General features: G+C 36.7%; 1 long non-coding RNA gene across 1 annotated transcript in view; it reads left to right on the forward strand.

Moving 5' to 3' along the window:
* The window catches only part of LOC105477638 (uncharacterized), a 79,326-nt gene that overhangs the window by 49,259 nt on the left and 10,889 nt on the right, over nucleotides 1–19,178 (forward strand). The window contains exons 2-4 of the long non-coding RNA XR_011620211.1: nucleotides 16,323–16,383; nucleotides 16,517–16,655; nucleotides 18,922–19,028. This is a non-coding gene — a long non-coding RNA (uncharacterized lncRNA). The remainder of the gene's footprint in view (nucleotides 1–16,322; nucleotides 16,384–16,516; nucleotides 16,656–18,921; nucleotides 19,029–19,178) is intronic.

Here is a 19,178-nt window from a genome sequence, read left to right on the forward strand (position 1 = left end):
TCTCCACAAGTTTGGCCCTCATGCCTCAGCTCTTTCTCTGGAGGGATCTCAGTACTTCTGGACCCCTCTTCCACTCTGTGTGGGCTTGATGCTGTCTCATGTCTACTCTCTTCTGAGACATACCAATCTGATCTCTCTGTCCCCAGCTGGGAATGTTTGTTAGCAATTCCTTTTCAGAGGGAAGAACTTTCAGGGTATTTAGCAGATAAAAGGCAGCACAAGATGATTTTTAAAAGCAGACCTCAGAAACAACCAAATAAAACTTTCTAAGTACATTTTTAGCAAGGACGGAATTTTAAAAAAATTATCTATAAGTGATTGAAAGGCCACTAACTAAAGCATACCTGATATGTATTTTTTGATCCAACATTGGCATTTATCTTACTAGGTACAAAATTCTTTGGAATATTGAGATTCTGATATTGCTGTTGACATAGTCAGAATATGAAGATTGTTTTTGCCAGTGGGGAAAAACAAGTCACTTTGAAGTCAACTTGAAACTGAACAGTGATTGCATTATTCCGGGCTGAATGTACCGTATTTTTACCTGGGGTGATAAATTTCATGGCCAAGTTGTCATGGTAGAATGAGTAAAAAGAAAGAAATGGACTTACCAGGAAGAAGAGGTACCCGGGGGAAGTATTTTTAAAATAGATTTTTGGTATCATATATCACACTTAAATTGGATAGCATGGAAGTATTCTATTCAACATGATTAGTCTAATTGATCAATTAATAAGAAAAATCATTTAAGTCTCATGAAATATTTTATAAAGATACACTATCTAAGCTGTCATTCATTTTCCAATATTTTGAAGTAGGACTAAATTTATTTTAATGAGTTTGCTGATTAAAGAGCTATGTTCTTTTCTTTGCGTAAACTATACTCACAATGTGTTGTCATTTATTTCCCCATTTTTTTTTAAGTGAAATGAGATCTCAGACATATTTGTGAAACAATGCAAGATTACAGTCCTCAGAGGTCTTATATTCTCACCCCCAGTCTTTTTTATTTTTCTCTTTCTGCACATAATTCAATAATATTTTTTGTAACTTGTCTTTATTAGTATATTTCGAAACCATTAAACATAGTTTTCATAGGAACTGCTCTCTTCCCATGCTCATATTCCATTAGATTATATAAATAATGAAGGAAGTAATAAAAAAGTACACTTGGAAAAAAACAGATCTGGGAAGAAAAACAATTCTTGGTAAGTATGGAGCTTATCTGGGGGTAGCATAAATGTGAGAATACTAGAATATAATTAAGTAGCCTTGGGCATTCTTCAGATGATGAACATAGTTTTATGTTTTGTAATGTAAATTATAATTCTTAGTTAATCCAATGGGTTATTTTAGTAGGGACCAGTTAAAAGAGATTCTACTGTATTTACACACTTATTTTTTGGCATGGTAATAACTATCATGAATATATCACATATTTCCTTCCTGTTTTCTTTCAGTTTAACTAGATTCAACAGCTTTTGGAGCACCTTCTCGTGGGCACATACTCTACTACATATTGAGAATATGATGTTGAATAAGGTCTGGTCCCTGAATGCAAAAAGGGTCCAAAAAGGGATAACAAACACTTTTTTTCTATGTTTAGAATTCCATAAAGACAAAAATTTAAAATATATGGCTTCAACTATTAGAAATATTTCCCCATCTCACTTACTTTTATATCTTTTTTCCAGTATTTTATGTAATATTTTCTGCATAATTTAGACCAAGTTTTAAAAACATAAAAATTGCTGGAAAAAATGTGTGCCCTTATCACTGATTGTCAATCTATATCAGTTACAATTTTTTCTTATTGTTCTTCACTCCAGTGTGAAGAGTTAAGTTGAAATCTCTCTCAATCCCCTGAGATTTCTGATTCATATACGGGGCTCTGAAATACCGTGATAACTTTACACCAGCAGGGCGTCCAATGCTATTACAGATGGTTTTCACTTATGAACTACTATATGCAACATGCCTTATTCATAAACTCTCCATTAACATGGATAATGAGTAGGTAGGTGACATTATTTGATCTTACAGCATTTCTGATCAATATTAGGCCAGTATTATTTTCTGACTTTCCTTAATTTTTTCAAAATATATGACAAACAAAAAATGAAATAATTATTTAGTGCTTAAAATGGTCCAAATATTTTTTTTAAACAAGACTGTATTCTTAAGTCTTTGCAACTAGGACAAATTTTATTTGAAGTTTCAAAATTATACAAGCTTTTAGTATTGTACATTTCTTCAGTGGTTCCTTTAACAATAAATTTATGATGTTTTTCAGTCACTTTTTAAGCTCTTTTTAGTTTCAATTAAGACTTGGTAGAACATATTTTTTAACTCATATATGGAGAATGTAAACTTTAAATAGAAATGTAAATCACTTTCTTTAGAATTTTTTTCTACTTTAGCATGTTTTATTCATCTTAAAATGTCTACCCCAATGCCTGACACTAATTTGTCACTCAAAACAATTTATTAAATGTATATATTTGTACTGAAATACCATAACTTCATAGGCAAAGCTTCTCTTGTTTTAAATAATTTTTAACATTTTTTCCATTTTTTAAAAAAGATAATGGAAAATTTTTTAAAAAGAAATGTAATGCTAATAGTGAGCACAGCAATTATCTAGTCCACCTTCTCCAATTTTCAGATGAAACTGAGAGCTGAATAAGTGATTTGACCAATGGCAAATTAATCTGACTTCAAACTCTTAGATGAATTACTAACCCATGTAGCTTATTTGGTTCTAAATTTTGATTTAACCAACAAGTATTAGAACTGTGCAATTATAAAGGCACTATAATAAGTGCTGCTCTAAAAAAAAAAAAAAAAAAATAGAAGAGGCCAGGCACAGTTGCTCATGCCTATAATCCCACTATAATCCCAGCACTTCGGGAGGCCGACGCAGGTAGATTGCTTGAACCCAGGAGTTTGAGACCAGCCTGGGCAACATGGTGAAATCCTGGTTCTACAAAAAATACAAACAGAGTAGCCAGGCATGGTGGTGCGTGCCTGTAGTCCCAGCTACTCAAGAGGCAGAGAGGGGAGGATTGCTTAAGCCCAAGAGTTAACGCCTGCAGTGAGTAGTGATTATGGCACTACACTCCAGCCTGGGTGACAGAGAGAAGAAGGAGGAGGAGGAGGAGAAGGAGGATGAGAAGAGGGAGAGGGAGGGGAGGGGGAGAGGGAAGGGAGGAGGAAGGGAGGGGAAGGGAGGAGGAGGGGTGAGGGAGAGAAAGTTTCCTACCCAGGAAAAGTTTGTGAACTCTGAGTAGTATTTGGGAACTACTAAAATTTGATTTTCAAGATCAAGACTGGGGTCTGGGCTGGAAATACTGGTTTAAGAGTCATTAGCATCCAATCATTATAACTAAAAAGCATGTAGTGAATGAAATCACACAAGGAAAGGGGATAAAACAAAATAAATAATAGAACTAAGGAGAGAGTCCTGATGGAAACATGCTCCAGGTGGACACAGGTATAAGTTCACTTTCTTTCATAGAAGAATACTGAAAACTAGGTAATTTATAAAGAAAAGAGATTTATTCTTACAATTATGGAGGCTAAGCCCAGGTTGAAGGCTGGATCTGTGAAAGCCTTCTTACTGGTGGAGACTCTCTAAGGAGTCCTGGGATGATGCAGGCTATCAGGTGAGTGGACTTGGCAGGCTCACACACCAGCTCACATCTCTTCTTCTTCTTATAAAGCTACTAGTTCCCCTCCCATGACAACCCATTAAGCCATTACTATATGAAAGGATTAATCAATTCATGAGGGCAGAGTCCTCATGGTCCAGTTACTTTTCATAATCCCATCTCTCAATACTTGCACATGGGGATTAAGTTTCAACAGGTTTAAAGGGGACATTCAAATCATAGCAAGACATATAGGATGAAAATCAAGAAATATATATTTTTAAAATCTTGATGGGGGACACAAGATAATCAAGTAATGAGTAATGGATGGTTTTATATACACTACAGAGATCCAGTTAGAGTAGAGAATTAAAAGACATTATTTAAATAAAAAATTCAGAATCACTGGAGATTCTTGCAAAAGTGCTTTTGCTACTAAGGGAGTAGCATATTGAAGATTCAAAGTGCAGATTCAAAAGATATTGAAAAAAATAGAAGAGAAGGAAGATAAAAATCAATGATCAATATTTTCCAGTTTTTCCTGCTACCTTCACAGGTGTTAATAGCTATTACTTGAAAAAATATACAGAAAAAGGTTGGGACATAGCACCATGGTGAAATAACTTGGGAAGACAATTTAACGTTATTTTTACTACAAGACTTCTCAGAAAATTTGTTTGGCAAATGGGAACAAAATATATCCACAAGAGTGTGTATTTGGTCATCTAGATTTTATTAAATGAACATATTTGGGGATTAATATTCTACAATAGTTACTTGGGAAATTTTGTTTTAAAAGTTTAAGAAACCCAAGGTATTTGACACTACACAGGAAGAAAGGAAAGGAAGGAAAAGAGAAGAGAAGGAGACCAGCACAGTGGCTAACACCTGTAATCCCAGCACTTTGGGAGGCCTCAGTGAGTGGATCTCTTAAGCTCTTGACGTCAGGAGATTGAGACTAGCCTGGTCAACATGGTGAAACCCCATCTTTGCTAAAAATGCAAAAATTAGCTGGGTGTGGTGGCAAATGTCTGTAATGCTGAGATTGCACCACTGCATTTCAGGTTAGGTGACAGAACAAGACTCTGTCTCAAAACAGGAAAGACAGAGAGAAAGAGAAGAAAGAAAGAGAAAGAGAAGAAAGAGAAAGGAAAGAAAGAAAGAAAAGAAAGAAAGGAAAGAAAGAAAAAGAAGGAAAAGAAAGACAGAAAATTTGATAGCTTGAAGAAAAACTTTGTATGAGTTGAGGCATGAATTCTTTCTAGCACTGAATAGGTTTAACTAGATTTGAAGTATTAACATTTCAATTATTTTGTAGGGGAGGAAAACAAATATTTTCCTTATACACTTCTAGGATCTCAGTTGATGCCTATAAGGAAAGACAGATTAGCAAAAAACAAAAAACAAAAACAAAACAAAACAAAAAAACCACTGTTTTAAAAATTTTGAAATGGAGTCTCGTTCTGTGTCCCAGGCTGAAGTGCAGAAGTACGATCTCAGCTCATTGTAATCTTTGCCTCCTGCGCTCAAGCAATCCTCTTACCTCAGCCTCCCAAGTATCTGAGATAACAGATACGCACCACCACACCCAACTAATTTTTGTATATTTTGTAGAGATGGGGTTTCACCATGTTGCTCAGTCTGGTCTCGAACTCCTGGGATCAAGTGACCACCCAGCTCGGCCTCCCAAAGTGCTGGAATTACAGGCGTGCAACACCATACCTGGTGTATTTGCTTACTGTAAGTTTAATGTGACATGGGCTACTCTATAATGAAATGAAGATCCCAAATTAAAAATGGTTAAACCCGACTCTCTTTATACTAGGTTTGATGAAGAGACAAAGTTATGAAAAAATATGGTAGGATTAGGGAGTGTGAGATAAGAGTAGTAAACTGGGGTTAACTTATCAAGGCTTGTTCATTTAGATACCTCTCAGCCTCTCTCTCTTCGTCTTCAGAGATAAGGATACTGCTTTCTCCCAGGTATAGGAAGGGCACCTCTCATACAAAAGTCTTATGATTTCTTCAGGGAAAAGTCAGAGTCATTCCTGAACTTACTCTTTCTCAAATTCTTTTGGCTTAAAACATTCAATATATCAAGGTGCCATATTTTGGGGTAGTATGTTCTGAACCCTATGATTTCTCCATCTGCAACTTTTCCCCAAAAGTTTTACAGCCCAGAAACTGAGTTGGCAGATTGTCCCATATGTCACTGAACCAGCCTGTCAGTCCTGGGATTAGATTCCTCTGCTTAAAGAGTTGTGTCTTATTTCTGGACTCAGTAGTATTGGCGGAAGTAGGATGCCTACCTAAGTTAAACCTCTATGAGGTGTAAGCAATAAGGTATTTAAGTAGGGGTATTTCTATGAAAACACAAATTAAAAAAGGTTAATTGTTAAAACAAGCTATAAATTCAGTTTTTGAATCCAGAGTGCAATTAAAAATTTTCTAGATATTGAGTTGAAAGTATCCTGAGATGGTGGAGTGACAGTAACAGTGGACATCCAACACATTTCTTGGTTTGCAGTTTGAATGCCTCTAGTGATGGCACTGTGTCTTAGTCTGTTTGTGTTGCTATAAAAGAATACCTGAAGCTGGATAATTTATAAAGAAAGAAGGCTTATTTGGCTCACAGTTCTGTAGGCTGTAGAAGCAGCATGGCACCAGCATCTGCTTTTAGTGAAGGCTTCAGGGAACTTCCACCCATGGTGGAAGGCAAAGGTCAGCAGGCATGTCACGTGACAAAGGAGAAGAAAAAGAGGGGAAGAAGGTGCCATGCTCTTTTAAATCATCAGTTCTCATGGGAACAAATAGAACAAGGGTTCACTCATTACCACAAGAACAGCAGCAAACCATCCATGAGGGATCTGCCCACGTGATGCTAACACCTTCCATTAAGCCCCACCTCCAACACTGTGGATGAAATTTCAACGTGAGATTTGGAGGGTAGAAATCTCCAAACTGTACCGCACCAATATGTTTATTCTCAGAGCAAAGTATGGAAGTGCCCAGTTTCAGCTTGCAAGGCTTTTTTAGGTATTCCAAATAAGGATGTGAGCAATCAGGTTTTAGCTTTCTGTGGTGCCAAATCAGGGGGGGTAAAAGAATCATGTAAAATGTTAGAGTTGTAACCACATTTTCAAGGAAGCTAAAATAATTGATCAGGCTCCATCCAGTTTACAGTGGATAATAAAACTTCAAATGCAATGAACAGTGGGAATGGAATTGTATAATTCAGATGATGTGATATAGTTTGCCACTGAAACATAATTTTTGTCTCTCTAGTCACCTCCATTTCTATCAAAGATAATCAAAGTAGGACCAATTTGTTTGCAAACTAAGTCTTCTCTCATTACACGTGGCCTGTTATTTACATATGTACAGAAAAAAACAGTAATTTACTATGTGAGTTTTTTTTAGCTTGCTTTGCTGTAATTTTTTATAAGAAATCTCAGATTGAACTTTTAAAAGCCTCTTGAGGCTATGAGGACAAGCCGGGAACAGGGCATTAGACTCTTCCTACAATACCTATTGGTTTGAGTGAATCCCTGTTTTCTTGAGGTTTCCAACATAATCTGAGATTCTTGGAACCGGCAGAAAGTGAGCTCCTTTACTCACCCATAAGGCTGTGAATCCTGTAACTAGGTATCATGCCAGTTTTTCCAAGGGATTTTATAAGCATTGGCTCAATAAAATCAGCCTTAGTTCCTTAAAACTCTCTGGTCATATCTGATTCTTCTGATCCTGTCCATAACATTCCAGTCAAAGCCTTGGTAATATAACCAATGTTGACAATTACGTCCTGTTACAAGGAGAACAGATTCTTATTAAACTTAACGCAAATAATTGTATTGCTACAAAAATAAGAATACTCAATAGTAGTTTTTTATTCATGAAGGGATCAGTATGGATAAAGGGAAAATATTTCATTTTTTTTATAAAGGCATAATTTATCAAATAGCTGTAAGCTGTAGATGGCTTAAGAGGAAAGGGAAGAAGAGTTCCTTAAATCTAGAAAACAAAACATTTGAGAACCACAATGTTTTTAACAAAAGGGCCGTAAAAATCATAAGCCCTTTTTTTCCAGTTAATTTAGTCCCATGTAACCCATAATTGCATTACCAAATAAGAAGTGATTATAAACCTTCATGTTATATTTACATAGACATGTTATTAATACACGGATCACAAATTGTATGAAAGTCCTAGAAATGTGTCAGTGTCCTCACTTTGTAATTTAAAATATCAAATAAATATAACTAAATATTTAGTAACTAATTATTAAACATATAGTAACTATATAATTTAACATATCTAATAAATCTACTTAAACATTTCTCTCTTTACAAGTTCAGAAAATATTTGATATTTTCTAGGGGCTCTCTGGAAAATCTCAAAGCTAGTTTGATGTCAAAAAGACTATATTTAGCATTTGATTTTGAGAAATTTGTCAGATATGTTTAAATATTTGAACACTTGATTTAGTAGAATCCCAGATTACTGTGAAACAATAGTTATCCATTTGACCAAAGTGTTAACTATTTTAAAGGCAAATACAGAAAGTAATATACTTGCCAAAAAACAAACAAAACCCCAACTCTTACTTTATTTTTTAATATTGAGACTGAGCTTTTTGAAGTAATCAAGGTCTGTTAAGCATAACATAAAGCATGGGAAAATTTTTTTTGATTAAACAGGATTTTTGTTTCTTAGGCACATTACTTAATAGGTAAACAAAAATATTTTTTAAATTATTCAAGAAATCTTTATCCTTTTAACAGAAAAAGTTAAACTTTACCTTTGCATAGGTATTCTATTGATTTAAAAGCTAATTTTAAAACTTTATACGAAATTCATTTAAGTCTTAGCCCGCTTAATTAACTACATGAGATAAGATATCTTTTATGCAAGCCTTTTAAAACTTTCTATTCAGGATTTGTCTCTACTTAATTCTGGAAAAACTAGTCACCTTACTTTTGAATAAAATTACTCTATTTTTTTCTTAACAATAACTCATCTTTTATATCTTATATATGTTCTTGTATCCATATCTTGTATGTTTCTTTGTTAAAAATATATCCTGTGTTTGTTGCATACAAAGTTTTTCCTTTATTATTTTTAGTAGTTTTATTTTATATATTGATTATAGTTTTTAGCCATTGGTATCCTTTTTTTAACTGAAAAAACCAGGAAGTAGACAACTGTGAATTGTCTCCCAAATACTAGCAATCTATAGCAGATATCAAATTTTGTGAATATATTATCTCCTATTTCTTAGAGGAATATGCTTCCTCATAGTACAATTCCTCACATTTATTAACAGACCCAAATATATTTAACTTCTTTATACCATTTTAAACCAGGATGCCAAAAGTAATGTCTTAGTACTTTATTTGAGAACTGACTCAGACATTTAATTAATATCTATTATTTAATTTAGCTTAGTGTAACTTTAAGAATGCAGGTTACCAAAAAGATTTTGGACGCTATTTTTTTAGGCAGACTTATTATAACACCGACCAATGCTAGTCATCATCTCAAGTTCTTTTCTTGTTAACTATTTTAACCTTATTTGACTGGTAAACCCAAGTAGAATAAAAATGTATTATACTTAATGTTGATAACTCAGAAGACATAGCTGTTTTTATTACACTAACAATATTAAACTAACCTAATTTATTAAAGATTTACTCAAGCCACATGAACCTGAAAAGCATTTGGGTTAGTTTTTATATTTCTGAGACTTTTAGGAATACTAGATGTGTAGTCCTGATAAGTAAGCAACAAGGAAGAGGTCCCAGATGGAGTTGAAAAATTGTTCTGAGAAATGGCTAATCATATGCAACCCACTGGTGTGACATCCTATTCCCAAATACCCCATTCTGCACACAGCCCCAGCAGCAAGACCTTATCCGCATACTTTATCTGCACAAAGCCCCTCCAGTACAACCTATCTAGTACTTCCCTACAGTCCCTGCCTCTTGGCAGACAGCCCTTTCTCTGCTGTGCTGCCCATTGCACCCTTACAATGTATCTCACGTCTTTTCTAATAAATCTGCCTTTCTTTACCCACGACTGTCTTGGTAAATTATTTTACTGCCCACGACACCAGTCCCTGCCAGATGCACCTGTGACAATTTATATAAGTGCATTTATCTCAAAGTCAATTTGAATATAATTTCTTTTGAGAATTTTACAAATTACTATGGTAGAAATTAATTTCTAAAATTAATTTTCAACCATTCAAGGGTAGAAAGTATTATATATACATAACATACATACACACATAAATATACAAACAGATGCCAATAGAGATTTTAAATATACAGACAGATGCCAATAGAGATTTTAAATATACAGACAGATGCCAATAGAGATTTTACAGCTTTCATTCTGAATTTTAGCTATTAATGAGGTAGAAATGCAGAAACACAAAATTTGCTTATTTATATAAGAGTTGATTCTCATCTTTGTATTATTACATTTCTAGCAGATGGAGCAAATAAGTCAAGATTACTTGCTCAATGGAAGCTAAAGCTTTTTTTTTTTTTTTACCAATATTTGTGAAAAAGACTTTTTAAGAATTTCATATGAATCTTACGGAAGCTGTGGACTACATTTGGGGTGAGGGACTTGAAACTGCTACTTGAAAATATCAAGTGGCAGTTTATTTCCAAAATGTCTCCCTTCTTTCTCCATTTGAGTTGAATGCAAGAGTTATCTTCTTGGAAGTTTGCATTTCCAAAGAGATGGTAAGATTTGTATCTCCAAGTGAAACAGAAATGATGTAGGTTTTCTCCAAGAAGGAATTAAGAAACATGTTTGCTTATTATAGTGTCAGAAATCTAGGGTAATTATAAGATTTTTTCCCCCCATTGAGTAAATTTTTATGATTGAGGTCCAAAATACATTGGCAAAGTAATTTGAATGGGAAGGCCTAGAGCTGAAAAGGTTTGGTTATAGAGTCTCATGAAATAAGTGGACTTTATAAAGGACTGTAAAACAGCCTTGCTGGGTTCCTTGGGGCCTTTTTCAAAGCTATTTGCTGGCTATCCATTGTAACCTATGTCTTAGCCTGTCTGAATGCCTTTTGCAATTCATAACTTTTGTTCTAAGTCTGAGCTCTACCTCCTAATCTTTTTAAGGGAGTTTGTTGGCGTTTTCGTGTGTTTTTCTTAGACCAGTCAAGAAATTGTTTCTTTTTCATTTTTCCTTTCTTTCAACTTGATGTTTCTATAGATACTTAAGGGACATTTGTTTAGAATGAGAGCCCTCAAGAAAGAAAAATCCTTTGGATGTAAAAGTCCAAATCTTCAAAGTATACCTATTCCAATTGTGAATCAAATTCAAGCCCAATAAACCCTTTAAAGAATGTTTACCTTTGACCAACTTTGTCAAAGTTCCAGACCTCTTCTCTTCTCTTCTCTTCTCTTCTCTTCTCTTCTCTTCTCTTCTCTTCTCTTCTCTTCTCTTCTCTTCTCTTCTCTTCTCTTCTCTTCTCTTCTCTTCTCTTCTTTTGAATTTTGCTTTGTCTCGCCCAGACTGGAGTGCAGTGGTGTGATCTCTGCTCACTGCATCCTCTGCCTCCTGGGTTCAAGTGATTCTCCTGTGTCAGCCTCCCAAGTAGCTTGGACCACAGGCATGTGCCCCCACACCCGCTAATTTTGTGTTTTTAGTAGAGATAGGGTTTCACTATGTTGGCCAGGCTCTTCTTGAACTCCTGACCTCAGGTGATCCTCCTGCCTCCACCTCCCAAAGTGCTGGGATTATAGGCGTGAGCCACTGAACCTAGGCAAGTTTCCAGATTTCAGCTGCAGCTTCTGGACTGAGAAAGATGTCCTGGACAATGGTATCTTATCCTTATTACCAGAAACTGTAGGAAGAAAAATATTTTCCTTCAAACCTTCTTGGTTCTCCTCTGGGGACTATAACAAAAGATGTATTAATGAAAAAAAGGCGTACAAATTTATTTAATATAGGTTTTATGTAACACTGGAGCTTCAAAAAGAAATGATGACCCAAATAAACAGCTAAACCTGAGTGTTTTTATACTAGGTTTGAAAAGCAAAGTAGTAAAACGACCTTTTCACAAATTATATCAGTGAGAAAATTATGGCAGTGGGGGAGATCTGATCTGGTCAATCCTCATCTTGCCTTTGGTCTTCAAGATACCTTTAATTATTTCTGAGATTAAGCCAAGCAAACTAATGAGAGACATCTAGTTTGTAGTTTAAATGATAATAGCCCTTCCCCAAAACTTAACTGCCTTTGTAAAGCTAATGAGAGACCTCCAGGCTAGGTGAATAGAGGAGCCTCAATTCCACTGAGGGGTAGACATAAACAATTGCCAGTCATTATTTTGTAGGTCACAAGATAGGCAATTTCCCTAATTACTCAAGCAGATAACATTACTATTGTAGAACCTAAGATTGGCCTTTTGAAACATCTTTTCAGGTTTTTGTTTGTTTGTTTTTTGCAAATCCTTCTACCAGTGGCTCCACCTGGACCCCGGACCTGCCAACTGCTCCTGAGTGGCCCAATCCAGAAGCCACTCAATGCACAAGAAGACCACTTCCCACCTGCACCCCTGCCCCTTCCCCCCAGCTACCTTTGAAACCTAGCCTCCAAATGATTGGAGAGGCTGATTTGAGTAACAATAAAACTCCAGCCTTCCATTTGGTCTGCTCAATGTGTGTAAAATTCTTTCTCTGTTGGAATTCTCCTGCCTTGGTAAATTGGCTCTATCTGGGCAATGGGCAATGAAAAACTCTTTGGGCAGTTACAGTAGAAAGCCATGAAAAAATGTGGTTGGACAAAGTGGTGGAAGCCATGAGTAGTGAGTTAGGGCAACATCCTCTGTCTTAAGGAGGGCACTTCTCAAATGAGGGTCTTCCAACTTCCTCCATGGGAAGGTGTAAAGGTCCTTACTGCACCTCTTGTTTCTCAAATTCCTTCAGCTTAAAACATTCAATATGCCAAAGCACCATATTTTGGGTGTAGCATGTTGTGAACCCTATCACTTTTAATTCAGTCTAAATAAAGCACTTCTGAAGCCATACATACAGTCAAATGCTGCCAGGGCCATGCCACAGAATTTCTATTGATTTTCATTTTCCTCACCAAGACATCAAGGAAAGATGCAACAAAGGGAAAATCTAACAGGCACCCTTAAGTCAGATGTAATTGCTAAGGCTGATTAAGAGAAGAGAAAACATGGACAAAAAAAAACTTAGTAAATACTTTTGCTGGTCTTATACTGTTGCTCATTTTCTGGCATTCCAGAATCTCTGTTGCAGATTTTTGTGCAAACATTGTTAAAAGGATCCATTGGTTAACAAAGAAAATTTTGTTTTGTAATTTTAATTTTATTATTTTAGAATTTAGAAGGATTTTGTTTTATTTGCCAAATACATTTTTTCCTGTATCAAGTGATTACTGTTGGGAAAGATCTTCCATCTCTTTTCCCTGTCTCTGGAACATGGTTTTTTCTGTGGCTTGGCATATTAGAACTGTCCCTTTTAGGCAAATCTTGAATAAGCCTTCTTCTCAAACAATTTGACAGAAGCAAAATGGTGCTCTCACCTAAAATCTCACTGTACTATATTGGCATTGTGCATGAGACTATAGGTCTTAGAATAATTTCTGAAGAAGCCCTTATGTATTTATCTCAGAAATGTAACCATATTATGGTATCTAAGACCATTTAGTTATTTTATTAGGTAAGACTTAGTTCTAAATAGAGAGCAAAGCATTATTGATAGAGACAGGAGGCAGGAAAATTCTGGGCAGAAGAGGGCAGGTCCCTGGTGAAGACCCCATGCTCAAGCCTGGAGCCACAGCCCAAAGCGAGAACAGGCATTCCTGTTTTCCTACTAGAACGTTGCCTTTTCTAAAACCGCCCATGCCCACCCCCCCCACAAATCTTGTAACCATAAAATCTCCAGGCTCCGTCAGCAGAGAAAAAGAGGCAGAGAAGAGGAGAAGCAGCTAGACGTTAGAAACTACAGTTTGACGTCAGAGACAAGCAGCTTGATTTCAGAGGGATGGCTTGATGGTATTGCTTTGGAGAGGAGTCCAGCCAAGGACAGCTGGATGCTAGGGGAAGATCACCTTGCTGCTTCATTCCCTCTCCAGCTACTCTTCCCGCTGAGAGTCACTTTCATCAGCAATAAAATCCTCCACATTAACAACCCTTCGTTTCTTTTGTGTGACCTTATTTTTCTTGGACACCCAATAAGAGCTCGGGTGTCACGGACATGGACACTAAAGGCTGTTATCCGGACCCTCTGTCCTCATTGGTGGAGAACCACCACCTCACTTGAAAAGCCAGAGGGCCCGCTGAGTTGTTTAGCACCTAAGCTGTTGTGGATGGCAGAACTAAAAGAGCATTTTAACATATGCCCTCTGGGGCTTTGAGGATTGTGGGTATTCCCTGCTAGACACTGCCACAGGGCTTACATGGAATTTTTGCTCCTGCCGGTGCCTAAAAGCACTTGCCCTGGATCCTGCACCCCCTCACCTGCATGCTCTCTCCTGCAAGGGGTTGAGCGCAATGGGGCAATGGGTTCAAGTGAGTGGAGTTTGCCCCTGCTGGCACCAAAGCAGTCAGCTAGCCCCATTGCCGGCACTCCACTTCCCATCCACGAAGGGTTCAGGGGAAATTTCCTGCTTCATTATAAAAATGGAACCTACAATGAATGAATTTTGCTTTATTCATCAAACACTAGAACTCAAAGAAAAATAGAAGTCAATGAATTCGGTGATTAACAAAATGAATTCAGAAGAATCTCCCTTTTGGTGCCATTGCTGGGAAAGAGAGACAAGCTGAATCAGTAGGGGTCCTGGCTTCTTGAATTTTTTTTTTTTTTTCACCATTGTGTTTCTGTAGGTTTCTTTTCCCATTTTGTTCTTCTTTATTACATGAAAAAGTACTTAAAATAACGATTTAATCTAAATATTTTATTTTAAACAAGTGAAACCCATGTTTCTAAGGGAGTAAATTATTTTACCAAGTCATAACTCTAATACAAGATATAATTGGAACTAGTACCAGGGTTTCTTGAATTTTAGTGCACCATGTTTTTTATTTCACTTTTCTATTCTGTTGAAGATCTAAGAGCTCAACTGGAATGCTGTAATAGAACATGAAGGCTTGACAAAAATAGAAAAAATGAAAGAAATGAGCTATAAGGAAGGTTGAGATCATTAATGGTTATTATTTTCTACTGCATTTTGCCTTCATGTAATTATTCATCCACCTATTTGAGTATATTGTGCATATTGAATGAAGTGATAGAGGTGTGATAATTTTGTTCATAATCCCTGGACTGTTATTAATCTAGACCAGGGTTTGTCAAACTCAGCACCAATAAAATTTGGGGCTGAATAATTTTTTGTTGTTGCTGTCCTTTGCTTTATAAGATGTTTAGCACCATCTCAGCCCTCAACCCACTAGAAAACAGGAAAGATATCAGTCATGACAATCAAAAATGTCTCCAGATAATGCCAGCTATCCTTGGGGGGGTGACATCATCTTAGCTGAGAATCACTAATCTTGATAATGTAAGATATAAATTAGAATTGAGAGACCTAACTGAAGGTATCTGACCATATGATAATTTTCGTTTATGGCCATTTGTTCCAGGGTTTAAGCAATACAGTGAGCTATTTTAGGAATTCTAAGGATTATAATTGGGACTGTAAGAAGTGAGGAAAGTGTGAGATCATAGTTTAATGCAAAGAGGTAAAGCAGGCTGAATGTGAGTTGACTATATGCCTAGTGGGTGTGGTGAGTCAAGAAAAATGTTTAATACTGTAATTTAATAGAACTCAGCTCTTGCTAATTTCTATATGTGACCCTAGAAATGTTGGGCAGAAAATAATTTTTTTTTTTTTTTTTTTGAGACGGAGTCTCGCTCTGCTGCCCAGGCTGGAGTGCAGTGGCCGGATCTCAGCTCACTGCAAGCTCCGCCTCCCGGGTTCACGCCATTCTCCTGCCTCAGCCTCCCGAGTAGTTGGGACTACAGGCGCCCGCCACCGCGCCTGGCTAGTTTTATGTATTTTTTAGTAGAGACGGGGTTTCACCGTGTTAGCCAGGATGGTCTTGATCTCCTGACCTCGTGATCCGCCCGTCTCGGCCTCCCAAAGTGCTGGGATTACAGGCTTGAGCCACCGCGCCCGGCCAATAATTAAATATTTATCTTTGATGGTTTGGCAAGACATGTTTTATAGTGAAAAATGGAAAACGTCATGAAGAAAAGACTATTGTACAGAACGCTGTAGCATTCTATGTAGCTTCTGTCTCAAATCTATTCTTTTCCTACCTAAAACCAAAGAAATTCATGAGTTTCCCATAGTTATAATAAAAATGTTATTTGGCTTATTTATTTATTTTTAGTCACATTTTACTTTATATTGAGTAAACACCTGCTATTTTCAGTGTGGAATTGCTCCTCTATCGTGAGCATAGTTCTGGTGAGTGTCTCAACCACAATGGCTGATCACTGCCTGAAAGAAAACATGACTCAGTTTTGCCCAGTCAGATTATGTTTATGATATTTTTAATATTTGTTCTATGGACATTGGCATAGAGATCTCTATTACTTTGTATTTTAACCTTTAAGGATTCTGTAAGGCAGTTGGTACTATGCTTGTCTGTCTTGCGTACAGGTGCAGACAGCCTGGCCACACAGCAAGAAGGAATAAAGTGAACAAGCAAAGAAATGCAAAGGTAAGAGGACTCTGAAAGAAAAAAAGTCTCATGACTTTTTCAAGCACCTAGATCTAGCCATATCTGAAGCTGGATTTTTCCCTTGGCTATCTGGTAACATGAGTCAACAACATTCCATTTTTGTTTCATCTAGCTTGCACTAGGTTTCCATCACTTGCAGAGGAAAGAGATCTGCTGATTAAAGTGAATATTCTCATTGAGCAAGTGTGGACAAGAAATGAGAAATGCAAAGAGACAGCAAAGTGACAGATACACAGATAAAAGACAAACAGGTATAACAAGGAGGGGTAGAAAGCCCCTTGAATTTTAATGCAGGAATAAGGAACAAATAAAGAGGGAGTGTATGGGTTACCTTGCAAACTTTTTCTTCAAGGACAAACAAGGCATCAGAGAAAAATGACCTCATAGCAGATTGAAATAGAGACGATAATGGAGGAGGAAAATGTCCAGAATCAAACCGAAGACTTTGTCCTTCTGTTCACCTACTGTTTGCACATTCTTTTTTTTTTTTTTGAGATGGAGTCTTGCTCTGTCACCAGGCTGGAGTGCAGTGACGCCATCTCGGCTCACTGCAACCTCTGCCTCCTGGGTTCAAGCGATTCTCCTGCCTCAGCCTCCTGAGTAGCTGAGACTACAGGCACACGCCACCACGCCCAGGTAATTTTTGTATTTTTAGTAGAGACAGGGTTTCACCATGTTGACCAGGATGGTCTTGATTTGCTGACCTTGTGATCCGCCCGCCTCGGCCTCCCGAAGTGCTTGGCATTACCGGCATGAGTCACCGTGCCCGGCCCAACTCTATCTAATTCTCTTAACCTCTTAGTTTTACTTACTTCTGAATTGACTTCCTCCTCAGGAAATGTCTCTTCATACTGTGGCAAAAAAGACTATTGTCAGCCTGGGGTTAACATCATTACCAGTCATGAATCCAATCACAAGCGTTACCTCTCTTCCCTACATGAGTCTGACTGACTCTACTGTAGTCTTAGATCTATTTCTGAACCAATAATTTTATCTAAGAGGATGTGCTTCAGTCACATCCATGTGCTACATCTGCATCTAGGTGCTGGAACTCAGACTGTCAGATCCAGCAAGATCAGAAGAAGTAAGATGGGGAGAGTTACTCCAAGGAAAAAAGGCCATGTAACCAATATTATTTACTATTATTATTTTTTGTCTTAATTAGCATTATTGCAAATGTCCTTCAATCTCCTAACAAATACTGGGTGGAACATGTATGTTGTTGGTGACATCTATGCTAACTATTAAAGAGTAAGTGTTGGTATGACCACTGTTGGGTTAGGATGAAAATCAAGAGGATACATTAGTGTAGAATTCTGTGTAACTATGTAGGTACATTTTAACAAAATGTACTAAGGTCTAGATATGCATAAATGTCATCTATGATTTATTGAGCATTTATTATGTGCCAGTAATTGTGTTAACTAAACACTTTAATTATCTTATGTAATCCTCCCAAACTTTGTAAGGAAAGTATTACTGTCCTTCCCAAATTGGAAATAATGTTCAGTAAAGTAATTTATAAAAACAAGCAAGTGGCAGAGACTGGACTGAAACACAGGAAGTGTAAAACCAAAACTTGAATATTTAATATGCTTTTCACTTAGGGGGACCTATACTTTATCTTCCTATCCGTAAATGGTTATTAACAGCATCCACTTTAAAACATGTCTGGGTTTGGACAATAAATTATATGATCACCCTAATACTGCCTCCTCCATATACATATATGAATTTCCATATGTTTTACATATGTCTTATTCAAGTCAATTTTAATAAACTTTCTTTTTTTTTACTTTAAGAGAAGAGCTTAAGATTTATGGAGAAGTTGCAAAGATAGCACTGAGTTCCAATATACCCCACATTTAGATTTTTCTATTATTAACATTTTTATTAATGAATCATAATTAATGAACTAATATTGATACATTATTGTTAACTAAATTTTATATTTTATTCAAATTTTCTTGATTTTTCCCTAAGGAAATCAAAATCCTACCCAAACTATAACATTCCATTTAGTCATCATGTCTCAGACTCCTCTTGACTGTGACAAATTATCAGGCTTTCCTTGTTTCTGGTGACATGAGCTCTTTTTATTTTTACTATTCTTTTTGAGACAGAATCTCACTCTGTCACCCAGACTGGAGTAAAGTGGTGCGGTGGTAGAATTTTGGCTCACTGCTACCTCCACCTTCCAGGTTCAAGCTAGCCTCCTGCCTCAGCCCCTCAAATAGCTGGAATTACAGATGTGCACCAGCACGCCCCCAGCTAATTTTTGCATTTTTAGTAGAGATAGTGTTATGCCATGTTGCCCAGGCTGGTCTCAAACTCCTGGCCTCATTTGATCCACCTGCCTCGACCTCCCACAGTGCTGAGGTTATAGGCGTAAGCCACTGCACCCAGCCGACATGGGCTCTTTTGAGAAGTACTGATCAGGTATTTTATAGAGCGTCCCTCAATTTGTATTTCACTGATGTTTTTTCTCATAATTAAAATAGCATTATGGTCTTGTAGGGGGAAGACCACAGAAGTAATGTGCCAATTTTATCACATTATATCAAGGATATGTACTATTGACCTGGTTTACCACTGTTGATGTTAACTTTAGTCACCTGATTGAGGTAAGTAGTATTTGACATGTTTGTCCACTGTTTCTGTTTTAAAATGGTTACTAACCTATTCAAAGTGTAGTTTATATGAAGAAAATGCATACATTTTAAGTGTATGAAGACATTACTTTTGACAGATGGATTTACCCACGTAGCCACTAT

This window comes from Macaca nemestrina, chromosome 2 (genome assembly GCF_043159975.1).
Source record: "Macaca nemestrina isolate mMacNem1 chromosome 2, mMacNem.hap1, whole genome shotgun sequence".
In the NCBI taxonomy this organism is placed as follows: Eukaryota; Metazoa; Chordata; class Mammalia; order Primates; family Cercopithecidae; genus Macaca; species Macaca nemestrina.